The sequence below is a fragment of the Drosophila suzukii genome, chromosome Y (assembly GCF_043229965.1).
Source record: "Drosophila suzukii chromosome Y, CBGP_Dsuzu_IsoJpt1.0, whole genome shotgun sequence".
In the NCBI taxonomy this organism is placed as follows: domain Eukaryota; kingdom Metazoa; phylum Arthropoda; class Insecta; order Diptera; family Drosophilidae; genus Drosophila; species Drosophila suzukii.
The window spans coordinates 11,584,084-11,604,445 of NC_092085.1; the positions used below are offsets into that span (position 1 = coordinate 11,584,084).

The following is a 20,362-nucleotide window of genomic DNA, read 5'->3' on the forward strand; positions in this document are numbered from 1 at the left end:
AAAACGTGAAGGTTAACAAGCGTCGCCGAGATGCAACGGAACATTTAACTTGGTTGTTGTTGTTCCTGCCGATAAATTGCCTGCCTAGCAACAGCGGATTATGTAACTGGCAAACGAATGTATGTATGGCTATATGTACATATATATATGTAATATGCGCTATTAACAAAGATTAAATGCGATTCACTTTGTTAAGAATTGTTTGCACAACACAGTTTTGGTGTTTTTTCACAACGCAAAGTGTACAAAAAGTCAAACGGCTGGCTGTGCACTTTTATATGCACATATGTATGTATGTTTGTTCGTATGTTTGTGACCGAATGCACGATAACGACAGCGAAACAAAGCGTTTGTTTAAACAATATTAAACAATCGCGAGACCGAGCTGCAGACTCCGATAAACACGTCGGGGTCACCAAATGTTTGTGGGGAAGACAACAAATATGCCACCATTATATTTATAATTAATAACGCACGAATAGGTTATATTAAAATGTATAGCGTTTATTCGGAGCGGCAGACAGACTGTGAATGTGAAAAAAGCTTGGCTCCAAGATCTTCATATAGACATACGAGTATGCAGGCTTAAAAAGTAGTTGCTGAATAGATAAGAACTAAGGCGAAAGATAAGCAGAAAGCGCTGCAGGTGCCGTTGTACACCTATGCGCGCATGACTAGGCGCTGGCGATCTGCTCCGAACAGAGAGAAAGAGCGAAGGGTTAACGGTAGATCGCCGCGCTAAGCACCCTACTGTGGGGCCGTGCGCAAAGGGCGAAAGGTCGATCGATAAAACCGCGGACTTTGGACCCAGAAGGGGCCATCGCTGGAAGCAGGATCAGTCGATCACTAGGAGTCAAACCTTCAAGATCAATCAGATACCAAATCAATCAACCAGTCAACAGTCAATCAACCAAATAAACTACAAGGGAGCTACAACAAGTCGAGTCGTCGGGAAAGCAGCGCCGTGGGAGTCCAGAGAGCATCACACGGCTAGGTCAATGCGGTCGGGTTAACCCTATCAACTAAGTCCAGACGTTACGCCTGGAGAATCCCGAGTATAACAATCCAGAACAGAGAGCGGTCGATCGGTACGGTCCCGAGTGCAGTTGTTCAGGAAAGCCCTACGGTTTCGACGGCGTCCGCCCGAACCCCGAGAACCAAAAGCCACGCTACGTCTAGCCGCGCAGCCAGCACCGCCAGGAGCAGTGCGCAAGATAGTGTCAGCAGCAAGACAGCCACCACATAACGACAAACACGCAAGACAGATCGAGCCACGCGGAAACGTCCCGGACAATAAGCAGAAGGGTGAGGCTAGGGTGAAACGTTCGTTTACACAAGGCGTAGAAGCGAAGTAAAGCGCGAGGCAGCTTCCTGGCGTTCCACCTTGACTGTCCGCGCGGGCTGAGCAGAAACCCCAGTGGTAGCATCCGGGACAGAGCAAGAGACATGCGGCGGTGTGTCGAAAGGAGAGATCCTGGAGAGCACAGCTTCTGTTCACCCTAGTCTGCGAACGGTGACGCTTCCCTAAGCCCGTCCAGCTGATCCCCCTCACGAGTCCGAGTCGTCACAAGCAGTCACCGTCAGGGACGAGCAGCGAGCGAGCATCTTCAGGGACCTTCAAGGATCTTCAGGGAGCTACAGGACTGGATCACCGAGTCAACGAGGCGAGAGGTCGTCGAGACAATCAGGACCGTCGGAAGTACCGAAGGCCACAAGTGGCGATATCAAGGCCAACCAAGCTACCGAGACATTTGTAATAATATACCCGTAATAAGCCCACTACGAACCCGTGAATTCTGTGCTTTCTCACTGAGCTACTGGGCGGTCACGTTTGTATAAATTTGCTGGGACGAACACACAATCTACTGAGCTAGCCGCACGACGGCTCTTCAAAAAACGCGCAGAACATCAAATTTAGTCTAAGTAGCAACGATAAAAGCTTGGTTGGTTGGTTTGCTTGGACGAACCTTAAAAAATTATACATGTGATCTGTTTTTTGTCGAGTTTTTACGATATCACTAAATCGTTAACAAATTCCACAATTTCACAATATACGTGTACTTAATGAAGCCTATTCATTTACTCAGCAAAATTATAGGGTGTCGTTATAGTTGTAAACCATTTTGTCTGTTAATAATCCGTTAGTTATTCGTGAAAAAAATTAATATTCTACTTAATTCATTGTTTGGTCTAGACTTTTTATTCCAGAAAAGTACACATCTTAGAACAAAGGTATTCTTATTAGACGACTAAGTCATAACAAATATTACCTCAAATTTCAATAAATTTCATCACACAGTGAACGGGTGTTTTGTCGATTAGGAGAAGCTGGACAGCTTTTTTCTTGCGACTCTGAGAAGCAGTGGACAACAGCAGTTTTAACAGCGAATGTTAGATTTCTGCTGCTAATGTTAGCAGCACGACACTACGAAGAAGACATAAGGAGAAGCTGGTCGCGTTTATATATGATGGACGTTGATGCACTACGAGCAGTACAAACAAGTGGCCCAACGACACCAAGCACATTCTTGTTACGCGCGGGGCCCTTTTATCAATTTGGGCAAAAAATACGAGTTCGCGAAGAAGATACAAAAAACAAAATAGAGACGGGACACAAATGAAAATAAAAGAAGCATCTAAGAATGAAGCAAATGAGTTAAAATATTAGTTTTTAATACCGGGATAGAAGTTGAAGTGCAAATTAAATGATAAAGGTTGTTATAATTATTACATAGAACGCGAAAGGGCTCGTGCAGACAAAAATTAGATGTACATCGTGGCAAATTTAGGGGATAATAATTTCGTGTTAGTCTAACAGGAACATTGAAAGTTAGGCGGTTTACAAGTTCTACAGAATCAATATCACCTCTTATAAGATTTTGCATAAAAATAGTACCAAGCATTGTTCTACGATTTGCAAGGGTAGGTAAATTAAGCAATAGTAATCTACTCTGATAGGAAGGTAGCCTTATGTTTTGATCCCAGTTCAAACTACGAAGGGCAAAGAGAAGAAATTTTTTTTGTACCGACTCAATACGGTCAATATGCACTTGATATTGTGGACTCCAGACCGAAGAACAATATTCCAAAATAGGACGGACAAGGGAGGTAAATAATAATTTGGTTGTATAAGGGTCATCAAATTCTTTTGACCAACGCTTTATAAACCCAAGAACACTCATGGCCTTGCTGACAGTGGACATTATGTGGCAGTCAAATTTAAGTTTTGGGTCCAGAAGAACGCCTAAGTCATTAGCTGAATATATACGGTCGAGTGGCGTATTTTGAAGAGAGTAACTAACAAAAGTAGGAGTACCCCTGTGAAAAGTCATAACGTTGCATTTAAGGCAGTTCAAATTTAAAAGGTTATACTCCCTGAAAACAATCAATATCTGACTGTAAGTTGAAACCCGACGCTATATCATTATGTGATAAACAAAGCTTAACATCATCAGCATACATTAGTACACGAGAGTGTGTTATGATAGAGGGAAGATCGTTAATAAACAAAGTAAACAGCAAAGGGCCCAAATGAACTACCCTGAGGCACTCCAGATGTCACATAGATCAGTTTTGAGGCAGCGTTCTTGAATATAACCCTCTGAGTCCTACCATTCAAATAACTTGAAATCCAAGTTAATAGATTACATGGAAACCCAAGCCGATTTAATTTGAATAAGAGAAGAGAGTGGTTGACAGAGTAAAAGGCCTTACTAAAATCTGTGTATATAACGTCAGTCTGCATTTTATTCTTAAATCCGTTTATTACAATAGATGACAATTCCAGAAGGTTGGTGGTGCTCGATCTTCGCTTAACAAAACCATGCTGACACGGTGATATTAGCGAGGAACATAAATGTTGCAAATGAGAAGTAATAATACGTTCAAATGCTTTAGGAATTGCCGACAATTTAGAAATACCTCTGTAATTCTGGGCATCCGCCTTCGCACCCTTTTTGTGAAGTGGAATGAAAAAAGAGTCCTTCCAGATAGTAGGAAAAACTGACGATGAAATAGACAAATTAAAAAGTTTAAGAATCGGTTTACATATGGTTGACGCACAAAACTTAAGCACACACCCGGGGAGTCCATCAGGACCGGGAGAATAAGTTGGCGTTGTTTTTTCTAAGTCTCTTACGAGAGAAATTTCCGTAATTTCAGGGGTAAAGATACAATTTGCCTTATTTAAGGGATTAGGGTAGTTCGAATTTGACCAAGCAGCCGAACTATAAGTAGTTTGGAAAAACTCGGCAAATAAATCAGCAATTTCAGAATCCGTCGATGCCTCCATTGAGTTAAAACGTACCGATGAAGGCAATGCTGACGACTTACGCTTGGCATTGACAAAGTTATAAAACTGCTTCGGATCATTTGAAAATTCAAATTTACATCGACTTAAATACATAGAATAGCAATGACTATTAAGAACATTAAAATCCGATCGAGCCACCACATATTTCGAAAAATCAGATGGCTTACCCGATTTCTTATACTTTTTATAAGTGTTTGTCTTAAGGTTTTTAAGTCTTTGAAGCGCATTGGTAAACCAAGGTGGCCTGTTTGACTTTGAAGGAAACCTATCAGGAACGCATTCATTAAAAAAGGTATTTAACACTATATAGAAGTGTTCAGTGGCGCTTTCAATATCCATACAATTGTACAATTCTGTCCAATTATATTGTGAAATCATGTCATTAAGTTTTTTAAAGTTACATTTTCGGAAACATCTCACTTTAGTTTGAGAAACTAAAGGAGAGAGGGTATCAACGCATGGGAGGCAGATTGTCAATTCCATTGTTGGATGATATCGGTCTTCAGGTACAACAAGAGCGTCAATTCTAGATACCGTGACTTCAGACGGGTCTGAAACAAACACAAGATCTAGTTGTCTATTTAATAAATTCCGTATAAAGCTTACTTGCTGTAACGATAATTCTAGAAGACCATCAACAAAATCATGGGCGGATAGAGGTATAGCGACTAGTGAGTCAGTAGGAGGAGACCAAGAAATACCAGGGAGATTAAAGTCACCCAAAACAATCAAAAGGTCACTGTTAGAAAGAAGGGATAGAACAGATTTTATCGCAGACAGGTGGTGCTCATAAATTATTAAATCAGAGCCAGGTGGAATATAGGAGCATGTAACAAATATTGAGAATGATTGCAAGGAAACTTTCACACTAACAAATTCAATTTCATTAGGAGTATCAGAGTGAATTCTCTCGGATGTTAGGCTAGTGCTAACGGCAATCAGCACACCGCCTCCCCTACGTGAGGGGCGATCGGTCCTATAGGCATTAAAATTGTTTGACAGAACTTCATTGTCAGATATCTCTGGTTTCAGCCAAGTTTCCGTAAAAGCCAAAATATCAGCAGTAAATGCAGAGGAGTCAGCTTAAAGCTTGGGTAGCTTCATATTTAGTCCCCTAACATTTTGATATGCCAAAAATAAACTTTTTAGTTTTTTGGCGCAGTGGAAGGTCTGTTATTTGTTCTCGGTTCATTGGGAACAAATTCTTTTATTACTAAATCATCATTAAGCCAAAAGCTTTCATCAGACGGAGCAAATATTTTAAAAGACGATACAGTACGAGCATATGAAAATCTAATTTGTTCAACTGAAATATTCTCGGATGGGAATTTTTCACGAATAAATTCCAAAACATCCTCAGATGTGGTATCTGGGGTGAATCTCGAAACAAATAATTTTTTTCTATGTGGAACAACTGATAATTTCTTACGTCCCTTAGCAGCAGATTGCACCTCACTAAGCTGAGAGCCAGAAACGGTAACTTCTGTACCTATAGGTACGGTCGGCACCGTAGCCGGCACTGAAGGTTTTTTTACCAACCGACTTCGAGAAGCAGTGACTTCACCTAAAACAGCTGTATCCATAGGCGCAGTAGGTTCACTTACCACAGTGTCAACAGAGACTGCTGCAGCCACCAAGTTCGGATTTGGGGTGGATACCGTGACCGTATTAACTGCCGCTGAGCTGGTTTTTTTACGTTTAGGCGACTCAGTTAGTAATTTTTTATTATTAAATTGGGCACAAACGGAATTGAACCCCTCATTGAGCTGTTTAAAAGCACCAGAGAGATTCAAAAGGGTGTCTCGGGTCTGCTTCATAAAGCCGCTCATCTCAACAACCATTTCCTTGCAGGATCCACATGACCACATGAGTCCAGAATTCTGATCAATAAAGTCTTTGACTCTACCAGTAAATCCTGCGCATTTAACGTGCATTATCGACTCGCAGAGCCAGCAGAAAATAAAAGGGTCTTTAGTTGAAGACGAAAGAGTACAATTTTTCTTAGAGCACACAAGAGCCATTTTAAGGAGATTAAATAAAATAGAATAATATATGAAAAATACCTCGAGTAAATTTGGCACTGGGATCAAATTCCAAAACCACAAAGGCACAAAACACGAAAAAAAATAAGAGCGCGAGATCGCGTAATAATTTAAACGTAAGACAGCACGAGAGAAAAAATCTTCTATCGATTGAGCGTTGCTTGTGGGACACTGACAACTTTACGCAGGAACAGTTACAATGTAAAGCAAGCAAGAGAGAGAGAGAGAGAGAGACAAGAGAATAGCACACCAAAAGTCTACCAGAAATTTGGCAGGTTCAGAGAGAGTTTAAGTTACAGTTGTAATATAGAGCGGGAGAGAGAGTGAGAATCAAAGAGTTTTAGCAAGTTTAGTGAGTATAAGAATTACACTAACAAAGCTAGTAGATTAAACAAATCTAATATAAATGTTAAAAAAACCACTGGGAGATCTAGTAAAAAACACTAAACACACTAACCCAGCGGTTAGACTAAGCTTTGTTAATAAACAAACACAAAACACTCGCAAAAAATCACAGAATAGACAAAAAATTCAGAGCACAAGAGTAAACACAACCGTTCACAAGCGACGCTAAATCGAACTTCGAACCGAGCTTTTATATTTCCTAATTTGTAAATCAAAGTTAGCAATAAATCAAAGATTGAATGTATACGAATGAATATAACTAGTGAAGTTCAACATATTTCTAAGTTTTTATTACAAAGTGTGTGAAAGACCCCCAGAGACTTCTGCTCAACTTTGACGATCGGGTGCGAATCGTCACAACATTTTGGTGGCCCATGAGGGGAACATACACTCATAACTTCATCAGCTTCCAATATTTGGAAGCATACTTCAATCTTTGTGCTTACTTGTTTGCAAATCTATTATTAATTTAAACCAGCAAAGTTACGCAACCTTTGCCACGTACATCGCCATAACGGAGCCTCGAATAACGGAGGAATCAAGAAGTCGAGGAGAATAGCGGATTCAACCCATGCCTATTGCCATCTCATGCGACACACTAGTCTCGTGAAGTTTGCCGTCCCCTTCCTGCAAAGCTTGATCGCAACACGAGCGGAGCGACTGAAACAGGTGAGTGTGTTTGTGAGAGTATTTGTGCGTGGTATTTCAAAGCAGAGTGCAATAGGAAAACATTCAAATGGGTAAAAATGAAAGTAATGGTAGTGATTTGGCACAACAGAGTTCGGCACCATTGGCTGTGGTCGAGCCTTTTGCAGACATGTACGCAATGCAGATGGACTTATCTTCCAGGTTGACCCAACTAATTAAAAATGCTAAAAAGGACGGTCAAATAAAGAAAACTAAATCCTACTATGAGTTTCGCCTCAACAAGCTCAACGAGCTTTCAAAACAATTTTACACAAATCATCAAGCGCTTATTTTACAGCAATGTCCACGATCGCATCCATATATGGCGGATGCTGCTGAAGACAATTTTGAGCAAGCATACAGCCACATTTATTGTTCTTTCGCCGATGAATACGAAACCAAGTTTCCAGTCCCAATACAGGTATCAGGTGATCAATCCATAAACAACACCCTTGTGCCCATTCCTGTTTCCACAATTCAGCTGCCCAAATTGCCCGTACCCCACTTTTCAGGAAATTTTGTGGGTTGGCCATCTTTTTATGACAGCTTTACGCAGCTTATACATGAAAATCAATCTCTTTCAAACATTCAAAAATTTCATTTCTTGAAGCAAGCACTACCGCACGGACGAGACCAGGATATAAACCATATGGCATTAACAGAAACCAACTATTCAGTAGCATGGAACCTTGTGGTAAAACGATACAACAACCCTCGACTGCAGTTCATGTACAATATGAATGCACTGTACGGAATCGAGCCACTGTCCAAGGAGATCGCGGTGGACCTTAGGAATTTGTTAAACTTGGCAAATGTATGTATTAGTGAATTCCGACGACTACACATTGCCATTGATTCCTGTGATCATTGGTTGGTACATCACTTACTCACAAAGCTGCCTATCAGCACAACACAAGCCTGGGAACATTCCCTGGGCAACAACGTGGAAATCCCCACCTTCACAAAGCTGGAGGTGTTTCTTCACAATCGATTGGTCAGCATCGACCTAATCGAGAGTAGGAAACCAGCCGTTCCAGTTAGATCATCTATACAATCGACCAACCATCGCCAGACAACCAGACCATCGGGAAACTACACTGTTAGGGGACACAGCTTCCACAGTACTCTTGAGTCTGGATCCATCAGGTGCTCGCTCTGCCAACAGAATCACGTTCTAAGACGGTGCCCGGACTTCCTTGCCAAGGATTGTTTCGCGCGAAAGGTTATAGTCGACCGCTCGAAGGCATGCATCAATTGCCTTAGTGCTTCCCATTCTCTCAGTCAATGCAGCAGCAACCGAAACTGCTCGCAATGTGGTCAACGGCACCACACTTTGTTACATTTCCCGAATGCTCAACAAAGTTCTTCATTGACTCCTGAAGTATCCCGACAGCATGCTTCAAACTCTGGTCGGAGCGCAGCCGCTGTACAAAATGCACCATCAAATGCAACGCAACTCTTCAGCGCAGTTGCCTCCCATCTGAACTCAACGACCCTTCTTGCTACTGCACTGGTTCGGATCGTAAATAACTCCACTGGGCATTCAGCTTTAGTTCGAGCTCTCATCGACCATGGCTCGGAAGGCGCCCTCATCACGGAAAACATCGTTCAAGCGCTTAGACTCAAACGGCATCCTGTTCGAGCTGAGATCACGGGAATTGGTAATACGTCGCATAATCAGTGCAGGCACAGCACCGACTTCACCATAATCTCATGTTCAGGATCGGATTTTAATGCCTACGTATCCTCAGCCTTCATCCTTCGGTCACTAACAGGTCATTTACCAAAACAAAATGTAAACATTAAGTCCTGTAAACATCTCCAAGGGTTATCCTTTGCAGATCATCGGTGTCGACATTATCCCGCAATTAATGCTTCCGGACATACGCAAAGGGACGGTTGCAGAACCAATTGCACAAAACACACAGCTGGGCTGGATAGTTTTTGGACCAGCTGAAGCAGCCCAGACGACATCAGTCTCCATCCGTTGTAATTTGGCAAACCTAAACAACATGGTACAGAGGTTTTTCGAATTGGATCAGGTCTCCACAACAAGACAACTCAACGCAGAGGAAAAATGGTGTGAAGACCATTTTCAACAAACTCATGTCCGTCAGCCGAATGGGAAATATCTAGTTCGTTTACCTTTAAAAACGTTGTTTGACCCCACACAGGTGATCGGCCGGTCAAGGCAAATCGCATTAAACCGTTTCCACGCCCTTGAAAGGAAACTTAATCATCGGACAGGATATAAACCATATGGCATTAACAGAAACCAACTATTCAGTAGCATGGAACCTTGTGGTAAAACGATACAACAACCCTCGACTGCAGTTCATGTACAATATGAATGCACTGTACGGAATCGAGCCACTGTCCAAGGAGATCGCGGTGGACCTTAGGAATTTGTTAAACTTGGCAAATGTATGTATTAGTTAATTCCGACGACTACACATTGCCATTGATTCCTGTGATCATTGGTTGGTACATCACTTACTGACAAAGCTGCCTATCAGCACAACACAGGCCTGGGAACATTCCCTGGGCAACAACGTGGAAATCCCCACCTTCACAAAGCTGGAGGTGTTTCTTCACAATCGATTGGTCAGCATCGACCTAATCGAGAGTAGGAAACCAGCCGTTCCAGTTAGATCATCTATACAATCGACCAACCATCGCCAGACAACCAGACCATCGGGAAACTACACTGTTAGGGGACACAGCTTCCACAGTACTCTTGAGTCTGGATCCATCAGGTGCTCGCTCTGCCAACAGAATCACGTTCTAAGACGGTGCCCGGACTTCCTTGCCAAGGATTGTTTCGCGCGAAAGGTTATAGTCGACCGCTCGAAGGCATGCATCAATTGCCTTAGTGCTTCCCATTCTCTCAGTCAATGCAGCAGCAACCGAAACTGCTCGCAATGTGGTCAACGGCACCACACTTTGTTACATTTCCCGAATGCTCAATAAAGTCCTTCATTCACTCCTGGAGTATCCCGACAGCATACTTCAGACTCTGGTCGGAGCGCAGACGCGGTACAAAATGCACCATCAACGCAACTCTTCAGCGCAGTTGCCTCCAATCTGAACTCAACGACCCTTCTTGCTACTGCACTGGTTCAGTTCGTAAATAACTCCACTGGGCAGTCAGCTTTAGTTCGAGCTCTCATCGACCATGGCTCGGAAGGCGCCCTCATCACGGAAAACATCGTTCAAGCGCTTAGACTCAAACGGCATCCTGTTCGAGCTGAGATCACGGGAATTGGTAATACGTCGCATAATCAGTGCAGGCACAGCACCTACTTCACCATAATCTCATGTTCAGGATCGGATTTTAATGCCTACGTATCCTCAGCCTTCATCCTTCGGTCACAAACAGGTCATTTACCAAAACAAAATGTAAACATTAAGTCCTGTAAACATCTCCAAGGGTTATCCTTTGCAGATCCTAATTTCATCAAGTCGGGTCGCATTGACCTACTTATCGGTGTCGACATAATCCCGCAATTAATGCTTCCGGACATACGCAAAGGGACGGTTGCAGAACCAATTGCACAAAACACACAGCTGGGCTGGATAGTTTTTGGACCAGCTGAAGCAGCCCAGATGACTTCAATCTCATTCGTTGTAATTTGACAAACCTAAACAACATGGTACAGAGGTTTTTCGAATTGGATCAGGTCTCCACAACAAGACAACTCAACGCAGAGGAAAAACGGTGTGAAGACCATTTTCAACAATAATAATACAATTTATTTTATGCTTCGAACATTAAGTTTAAATTAATAATACAGAATGTAAGAACATCAGGGGTAAAGAAACAATAACAAAACAAGTGAACGAATACAATATAATTAGACGGTGACATCCATGGTGTTTTTGATCTCATTGCCCAACTCGCGGGCCATGATCATGATTTCGTTCATGCTCAATTTGGGTCCAATCAGGGGGTTCAGCTGCGTCATGTAGCATGTTACTGCGGTGAGCATCAGGCAGCATTGAGTCACCCCCTTGTTGGGACCTCGGGCAAAGAAGGGGCAGATGATGCCAATGAAGGCCCAAATGCTGGTGATAACGATCGGTGCCACCTACTCGGAAACCATTTTGCAGGCTTAAAGGACTCGACGCGAAGTGTTTTGGGGGGAAATAAAAAGAAAAAGGTGGACAATGCGATCACGGAACTTTTTGTCGAGCAACGAATATCTTCCAGTCTTCTTGCGAAATTCGTTAGGTTTTTTTTAGCCAACGACCTATTTAAAAATTCCCCACAAGTTCTCTTTATGGTTTTAGTAGGGGCTCTGCGGTGGCCATTGCAAAACATTGCTGGTGTGTTTCGGGTCGTTCTCCTATTGAAATATCCAGGCAAGTGGCAAAGTTTCGGCATATTCTCCAGATAAAGTGTTCATAAGGATCTTCACTAGGGGACCTACGCCCGATGCGGTGAAACATCCCCAGACCATAATCGAAGCGCCACCATGTTTAACGGTCTTCTTCGTGTATTTGGCGTCCAATTGTTTGTTGGGAGGACGTCGTACATATGGTTAACCATCACTCCTGGATTCGTCGCTCCAAACTCATGTTTCAAAAATTGGGACCTTTTTGAATATGTTCTCTGGCTAATTGAAGGCGCTTTTTAACATTTTTAATGGACAGCAATGTTTTTTTTTGGGCATATAACCCGAATTCATTTAGCCGTCTTCTTATGGTCTGAGGTGACACATTCACGCCATAATCTGCCACCATTTGACCTCTGATTTGCGTCGAAGTCAAGGACGGATCGGTTTTACTGATTTTGGCAATCCGTCTATCGACGTTTAAAGTGGTTTTTCTGAGCTTTTCACGTGGAATATTTTCCCAGGTTCCATGTTTCTTATAAAATGCAATGTCATTTCTGACTTCCACGCGAAAAATGTAAAGTCTTACAAATTTGTAATATTCCCATATAAGCTTTCTTTCGGCCGGAATTGTATTTTTATTTTTAGCCATAGCCGTCAAATTGTTTTGGGAAACGTATTTAGTATGCAATATTTTATTGACGATTTTACCTCAAGGTGGCTTAAATATATGAGCAGAACGCAATACTTCTTTTTGACATTTAGTCAATTTTTTGGGAACCTCCGAATACCTACTTGTCATTATACCCGTTACTCGTAGAGTAAAAGGGTATACTAGATTCGTCGGAAAGTATGTAACAGACAGAAGGAAGCGTTTCCGACCCCATAAAGTATATATATTCTTGATCAGGATCACTAACCTAGTCGATCTAGCCATGTCCGTCTGTCCGTCTGTCCGGATGAACGCTGAGATCTCGGAAACTATATGAGCTAGGCTATTGAGATTTGGCGTGCAGATTCCTAAGCTTCTTACGCAGCGCAAGTTTGTTTCAGCAATGTGCCACGCCCACTCTTACGCCCACAAACCGCCCAAAACTATGGCTCCTACAGATTTGATGCTAGAATAAAAATTTTAACTGAAATTGATCGATTGACCCAACAAAAAATTTGCCACGACCACGCTTACAAACCGTCCAAACCTGTGACGCCCACAGTTTTGATGCTAGAATAAAAATTTTAACTGAAATGTGTTGTTCTCATCAAAACCTATCGATTGACCCAAAAAAAATTTGCCACGACCACTCTAACGCCCACAAACCGCCTAAAACTGTGGCTCCTACACTTTTCATGCTAGAATACAAATTTTAACTGAAATGTACTGTTCTCATTAATACCTATCGATTTTTATGCTAGACATAAAATTTTAACTGAAATGTAGTGGTCTCGTCAATACCTATCGATTGATCCAAAAAAAATTTGTCACGCCCACTCTAACGCCCATAACGCTTAAATCTGTATTCCGCCGGTAGGTGGCGCATTTTAATCTCGCTTTGCTGCTTGCATATCTCTATTTAGCTGAGTAACGGGTATCTGATAGTCGAGGTACTCGACTATAGCGTTCTTCCTTGTTGATATTATATTGACCCGTGGTGTGTTTCTCTGACCAATTTACAAATCGTTAAGCCGAATCGCATTAAACAGCGACAGCATCCAAGTCCCTAGTCTCTTCCCGTCAGTGTAATTTCAGGCTCCTACTCGAGCGTACCGTGCCAACTGGTGAAGGAGAGGAACCAAAAGTTCAGTTAACCGTCCCAACAGCTGGAACATTTGGCCGGGCCAGAGCCAAATGCTAGTCGTCATCGCCCACCGAAAAGGTTTGACCTAGTAAAAGCTTAGCTCCATCCATAAAGATCAGCCGTTCTTCCATGTCAACAAGCGAAAAGTACTTAACCCCTTTAAAGCCCGTGAGAACGGCTGGTTTTAGGCGGCTTCCATTCAAATATTTGCGGTACACTCCTTGGCCCAGAGACCATATTCGGGTGGATTCTTTGCGGCCCAATCGCGAAGAATCCCATTAAGAGAAAATCTTCCTTCTCAGCACGGTTTTCTTTCACCGAATCTCAACTAGACGGCATCCATACCCATTTCTGGGAGGTGGTGGATGTTCCAGTGAAGCCCATATCCTCAAATAACGTTTCTTTAAAAATGTCTTCAATGCTGACATTACCAAGATGTATCGGGAGATTCTCGTTTCCAAAGAATCCTGTTTAGCGATAAAGAGGGAACACTCTGTGATTATGAACTCGACACTGTCACTTTCGGAGTTAATTGTGGCCCCTTTCAGGCCATTCGCGAGCTTCTACAACTTGCCCAGGATGTACGTGACCAAGTGAAATAATTTCTAATTTTATGTATGTCGATGATGTTCTAGCTAGCAACCACACGCAGCAGTCCGCTGTTTCACGCATCAAAGAGCTCCGCGGTGCCGTCGAGAGTGCAGTAGAAGAACCTTTTACGAGGTATTCCAAAAGAACACCTTATTAGGCCCGACTTTCTGGAGTTTTAAAACGCCAGTATGGCAAAAACTCTGGGAATCCGTTGATACGCGACATCTGATAGTTTTGGATATGGATATTTCTGTCCAAACAACTTACACCAAACGAGTTAATTGTGCCCCCTTTCTGTTCTTCAACAACTGGCCCAGGATGTACGTGACCAATAAACTTTGGCAAGGGACATTATTTCTAACTTTATGTATGTCGATGATGTTCTAGCTGGCAAATACGCGCAGCAGTCCGCTGTTTCAGCCATGAAGAAGCTCCGCGGTGCCCTCGAGAGTGCAGGCTTTCCGCTGCGCAAGTGGACCTCAAACGAGAAGAAACTTTCTGGAATTGGAAGACCCCAGATCCTGCAGGATGGTTATCGCCATTCATCGTTCGGGTCAAAATTTGTATGCAAGAAACACAGTGTGGCGTGACTTTCGTAAGGGGTATAAAACCCTGAAAGACGTTCGCATTCCAAGATGGGTAAGATATCATCCATCGGCAAAACTGCAGTACCACGGGTTTTGCGATGCATCGCAGAGCATCAATCGTGCTGTCATCTTTGTTCGCGTCGAAACGACTGATGGCTGCTTCACGCACTTGATTTCATCCAAAGCCCGAGTTGCTCCAGTAAAGTCCCTTTCCATACCGTGTTTAGAACTGTGTGGTGCGGTGCTTCTCTCCGAACTTGCTACAACAGTTCTCTCCGAAATGCTTCCTACTCAGTACAATACATAGAGATTTATTTTATTGGGGTTCTTTTGCCGGGCCGGGGACATAAATATGCTAATTGTCCCATTTTTCATTGATCTTGCGCCTTGGATCTTGGGTATGTGATAGGTATAGGTCACGGCAAGTCGGTTTTTTTGAAGTTTAGTAGTAGTAGTAGTCTATTATTGGTGACATGTTTATGACACTGTCGGACACACAGTAGGTTAGACATACATACATTCCGACGAATCTAGTATACCCTTTTACTCTACGAGTAACGGGAATATATATTTGAATTTGATTGCCAAATCAAGCATTGAAAATATCATTGTTTCGGTGATGGGCAATCACACTCAGGGTGGTAATTCTCAGAGTGCACTTCGGATCCAAAGACAGAAGTACATAATTATTAATAAAAATAGTTCATAATCGAAAAAACATTGTTTTTTGGCTTTCAGTCGTTGCCATGAAAAGATTTCGTACATGTCATAGTTTAGCATACGGAAGACGATTAGTTATTAAACATTTCTCGTCATTTCTTAAAACAACTTAAAAATTATTAAAATTATATTTTTATCATTGCCTAAAATCTTATTTTGAAACGCGAACTTTCATAATCTGTAGTAGAATAACTAATCATTACAGACTGTTGAGAGCGAAACTGAATTGATTTTACAGCAGCCCACACTACCAAATTTAAGGCTCAGACGGATGCGGTAAACTACGTTTTTTAAATAAACTTTATTTAAATTTTAGCTTCCGAATCAATGTGTATACATTCTTTTTCCTTCCCTTCTTTCGCTTCTGGCGGTTCTAGGGATGGTTAAAAAGATAAATGAGGTCGATATTTCTTATATCGGTACCTCGAGAACTATGCTTATACATAACATTGGAAATAAAAAATTAAATTTAAATTATGGCTGCGAAATTTCCCCTCCTGTAATTGATCCTAGGGGGTCAGTTACCATCTTCTAAGCCGACATCTAAGACTGCAATCTTGGTGGCTGGTCGATCGAGGACTGCATGCTGCGTTTGAATAGTGGCTCGACGAACTTGTCCGTCCTTGGCGGGGATAGTGTTGGTCACCCTTCTTGGACGTTGATGCGCTATGGTCAGTACAAACAAGTGGCCCTACGACACCAAGCAAAGCTTGTTACGCGCAGAGCCCATCACCGTTTTGGGCGAGTAAACATAATCGCGGACAAAGAAAGACAATGTAACAATAGACAATTAAAAATACAGGTCAAAATGCGAATAGTCCAAATACATTAAGTAAAACTAATTATTTACTAGGGAGGAAAGTATTATTGATTTAAAGATAGGAAGTGAGTCGGTAGTAGATATTAGGTGATATTGTCTATTATAATCATTGCAAAGTATTCTAAAAGGTTCATGCATTGCATAATTAGAGATACAGTGATTTAATACTAAAGGAACATTGTTTTTAGTGAATCTATTTGGCACATTAAAATGCAGGCGACCCAGTAACTCGGGACTCTCTACATCACCATGAATAAGATTTCTAATAAACGTAATACCAAGCATAGTTCCACGGTGAGCTAACGATGGCAAATATTTAGAATTTTTTTTGCGCAGACTCAATGCGGTCTATATGCACCCCATATTGGGGAGTCCAAACAGGAGCGCAGTACTCAAGTATTGGTCGGACTAATGAAGTAAACAAGGTCTTTGTGACATAGGGAACATCGAATTCCTTCGACCACCTTTTGATAAATGCAAGCACGCCCCTGGCTTTATTTACCATAGTAGTAATGTGACCAAAAAATTTAATTAAAGGATCCATATAGACTCCAAGGTCGTCAGCGTACGTTGTCCTATCTAACGCACAACCACTCAAAGTATAAGTTGAGTAGTGGGGGCTGACACGAAAATAGGTCATTAGTTTACAATTAGATCCATTTAAATTCAATTCATATTCCATTCACCATGTTTGAAACGTATTTTGATCCGATTGTAAAGCTTAACTTTGTGCAGGGTTATTATATTGCAGGCACATCTTAACGTCATCTGCGTACATAAGTACACGTGAATTCGTTTTTAAAAATTTCCCTTTGAGTCCTGTTATTCAAATAACTTAAGATCCACCTTAGAAGACCACCTGGGAACCCTAAAAGGTCCAATTTCCGGATTATAATCTGGTGATTTACAGAATCAAAAGCCTTACTAAAATCAGTATAGATCACATCAGTCTGACAATTCTTTCTAAAACCCCTTGTAACAAATGAAGTAAACTCCAAAAGGTTGGTTGTCGTTGACCTACGTTTTATAAATCCGCGTTGACAAGAGGAAATAAGGGACCTACAACTATGTTGAAAAAGGGGCGTAATAATGTTCCCAAAGAGCTTCGGTATAGCTGATAGCTTTGAAATACCTCTGTAATAACATGCGTTCAATTTACTCCATCTGTATGAGGAATCTGACGCTTCTAAAGACAAAGTAAAAAGTTTGTGAAGTGGTCTACACAAAGTCTCAGCGCAATACCTAAGCATACATGCAGGGACTCCGTCAGGACCCGGAGAGTAGACTGGTTTGACCCTTGCAAATCTAAAAGAAGTGAGCTTTCAATTATAACAGAACAAAAAATAAAGTTTGATTTAGGCATGTCATATGGGTAAGACTGATCTGGAGGACTTGATTTTGAATAGGTGGTTTGAAAAAACGGTGCAAAGAGATCGGCTATGGCCTGATGAGTGTTTGCGACCCAATTTGTAAATTTAAGTTATGATGGGTAACTTAAAGATTTACGCTTTGTGCTAACAAAATTATAAAACTGTTTTGGATCCAGTGTAAACTGGGTCTTGCAACGAGCTAAATAGTTTTTATAACTCTGGGCGTTAAGAACGGTGAAATCAGACCGAGCACTTAAGTATCGGGAAAAGGCAGCTTGTGATCCGGAAGCTCTAAACTTTTTGTAGAGTCGAGACTTTACAATTTTAAGTCGTGCCAGCTCTTTGTTAAACCACGGCGGTTGGTTTAAAATTTTAGGATATTACGTAGGAACGCATGTTTCAACAGGAAGAACGCTATAGTCGAGTACTGTAATATTTTAAAATGTGTAGGATTTAAATAACGCCCAAAAAATATAAGTCCAATTTCACTTCAGTTAGATATCCTTTTGGAAGATTTTTATTTGGTTGTATTTGGTGCAGAGCAGCCGTTGTTGCCGCTCTGAGCTCAAAAGAGTTTCTTTTTAAAATTAATTTAATTAGGAGCTAAGGAGGTCTAAGTCTCAGCGGCGCTGCCAACAGCGGCAGCGGAGATTCTTAAGATCCTTAAGTATATAGCTATGCTCACTTAGTCTGGAGCGCGGAGGTATATGTGTGTACTTGAGTTTGGCTGAGCTGCCGCCCTTCAGTTCAAAAAAAAAAGTTTCACTTGTGAATCACCTTGGGAATCACCTGGGACATGTCCTCGTGCACAAGTGAAGAACAACTTACGCTCTATATAGAAAATTGTATGGGATGTCCGCAATTTCACAAGTGAAAATTAAAATGAAAATTTTTCGAAGTCCTACGGGATTTCACTTGTTCCTTATACCCATTTTTCGTATGGCCTGTCACGTGCCGGTGACTCGTCCCAAGAATTTTTATTGGCACAAAACATTTCGTCATACACTTTCGGCTAACGGAACTCATTGAATACCTTCAAAATTTACGTACTTTAAACTAAGATCAATGCACAACATCTTAAACTTAATGTAGCACTTACCTGACTTTATTATATTAACTAAACGATTAAAGTAACTCTGCTGCGCACCATTAAAATGGATGCTTCCCTTTCAATCACTCAAACAGAATGCACCAAGTCTTCTCACCCCTTTACTAGATTTCTTTTGTTTTCTCTTCGCTGTTAGCGCGTGCCACTGCACCTATACCCTTTCTAACGTGAAATATATACGACTATATAGTTTTTACTTCTTGAGTAAAAAATACAATACGATTTTTTTTTAAATGTTAATACTTAAATTTTTTAAATACTTAAATCAATTTTAACGGACTAAATTTCTATAACTTAACTAAAAAATTATATTGTAATAAGAATGCATAATAAGTAAATATAACATTATAAGAAAATTCAATTTACTAAATTTTACTATAATCAAATAGTTTACTTTTATAAAACAATATTAGTTGTTTTTTTCGATACACAATAATGCTCCTAAAATATTAGGGCATTCACATGTCGCTTCTCCACGAAAATTTTTCCGCCGAAATATTAGTCGCTAGCCGAACATAACGGAGAGACGCAAAAAAAAATAACGGACCAGCCGAAATTTGTCTCTGCGAGCGCGGAGTGCAGGCAGATTATAAGACAAGAAAGAGATGGAAATATCCGAATATCTGCCTCTCTTTGTTGCACGATCGTTTTCGTGGCACAAAAAAAACAAAAAAAGCTTTTTGCCTTGAGCCATGTCACCGCGTCCCTACTGCAGAACTGAAGGGCGGCGTGTGCAACAGAATGCTGGCACTTGCACTTTCTGTGTACACCGCCGATCGACTCATGTTTCGGCCGCTTTAGGTTTTTGACCGAGCCTTTGTTTAGTTAAACAGTGTTACAGTGTGTTTGATTCAAGTACTCTTGGTACAGTAGATATTCAATATAAGTGCATACTATATCTCCCTCCTTTTGAAAAATAACGTAATATAATTTTGCCTGTTCTTATCTAAATTTGGATTCCTTAGCATAATCTTCTATATTATAAAGGGGTTTTATTTTATCTATGCTATTAAAATGTTTTGGTAGACTTGAAGTTTTACCAAAAACTAGCTCATTTGGACAATAGTCATGTGCCATAGATGGAGTTGTATTAAAACAATAGACGAAGTATCGTAGCCATACATCCCAATCTGTTTTGTCAACTAAGATGTATGAACGTATGAACTCATTGAATGTTCTGTGGCTTCGTTCCACGGTATCTACAGTCTGGTGGTGGTGTGCAGTTGAAGTTATGTTTTTAATATGTAATGTAAAATTATCATTTTGAAACATGTTCAAAGATATTTTCCCACGGTGCCACTTTGAGTTGGCTGACTTTGTGAATACCGGCCTGCTTTTCCAGCCTTTGAAAGAATTGGCCTAAGTCAATGGCTCCATTAGTATACAAATCGCTAACATCATATCTTGCTGTAATTTTCTTTCCGTGCTTAAATAAACACATTTTAATATTTACATGCAAGGTCACTACTTTACGTACTTCATCATTATTAATGACTTCATATACGTTGGGCTTTGAAACTTTTTCTATAGATTGCCTATGCACTTCTATTTGATCTTTTCTTCCGCAGGATTTTTGTCTACTTTGGTTTA

The 20,362-nt window shown here is 41.2% G+C and overlaps 1 protein-coding gene and 1 pseudogene across 1 annotated transcript in view; both read right to left on the bottom strand.

Moving 5' to 3' along the window:
- Positions 1-20,362, bottom strand: part of kl-3 (dynein heavy chain 8, axonemal kl-3) — an 895,452-nt gene that overhangs the window by 642,313 nt on the left and 232,777 nt on the right. The gene's annotated exons all lie outside the window — the stretch shown is intronic.
- On the bottom strand, positions 11,196-11,644 carry LOC139353554 (V-type proton ATPase subunit e 2-like; annotated as a pseudogene).